At 39.4% G+C, this 1,023-nt stretch overlaps 1 protein-coding gene across 1 annotated transcript in view; it reads left to right on the top strand.

The window, feature by feature from the left end:
- The first annotated feature begins 952 nt into the window (after positions 1–952).
- LOC308106024 (leucine-rich repeat-containing protein 3-like) overlaps positions 953–1,023 on the top strand; it is a 3,980-nt gene continuing 3,909 nt past the window's right edge. The window contains exon 1 of the mRNA XM_080457020.1: positions 953–1,023. This exon is cut by the window's right edge and continues 280 nt beyond it. The gene's annotated coding sequence lies outside the window, so the exon portion shown is untranslated.

Here is a 1,023-nt window from a genome sequence, read left to right as displayed (position 1 = left end):
CATTTGAAAACTTGAAAGGGGACATTCTGCATAATAAGTACTTTCTACTTTTGCTAAGTACATTTTGATACCAATAAGTTTGTACTTTTACTCAAGTAAAGTATTGAATTCCAGACTTTTACTTGTAGTAGTAGTAGTAGGGCTAGTTGGAGTAGTAGGACATGTCATAGGCTACTGGAGAATAAATGAGGCAAAAGGGAAGGGACAGCTGCCAGCCCACTGGCAGATGGACCAGTCAGTGGTGGAAAAAGTACTCGTTTTACTTAAGTAAAAGTATCAATACTGCAATGTAGAAATAGGCTACTCTGTGTTACAAGTAAAAGTCCAGAACTCAAAATGTACTTGACTAAAAGTACAAAAGTATTGGTATCAAAATGTACTTGCCAAAGTGCTAAAAGTGCCAAAAGTAGAAAGTCCTCAATATGCAGAATGTTCCATTTTGCAAGTTTTCAAATGTATGACATCTATAAAAATATTTTGAAAATAGCAGATCTACAAGCTCACAATGCCACACATTGCTACACAGTGTGAGCTTGTAGATTTGCTATTTTCAAATGGCCGAAATGTAGGGCTGAAGTGGTTAATGTATGTTTTGTAATAATTAAAATCTACAAAGTAGCCTAACTATTAAGTTGCTAGTTCAAATAACTGTAGTGGAGTAAAAGTATAATATTTGTCTCTGAGATGTTAGTGGAGTAGAAGTAAAAGTATGCCTACTGCAAATTGGATATACTCCAGTAAAGTAAAAAATACCTCAAAATTGTACTTAGCCTACTACTTGGGTAAATGTACTTAGTTACTTTCCAACACTGCAGCTGCCAGCCCACTGGCAGACGGAACCCTTCTGGCGCGTCTGGCCACGTGCGCTGCGCGCAACTGAGGGCGCAGCGCGCGTAGAGAACAAGTGTAGCCTGTAGCGGTCACTTCAGAGAGCCTCGACACCCATCAACAAGTGACTGCCTGTCCCTTTCTTTCTTCACAAGACAAGACAGATACCAAATCCTAAGGGATCAGATGAGCTGC

Source organism: Gymnoscopelus braueri, assembly GCF_963280865.1.
Source record: "Gymnoscopelus braueri genome assembly, chromosome: 18".
NCBI lineage: Eukaryota > Metazoa > Chordata > Actinopteri > Myctophiformes > Myctophidae > Gymnoscopelus > Gymnoscopelus braueri.
Note: the sequence above shows the minus strand (reverse complement) of the source record. Positions and strands in the feature narration are given on the sequence as shown.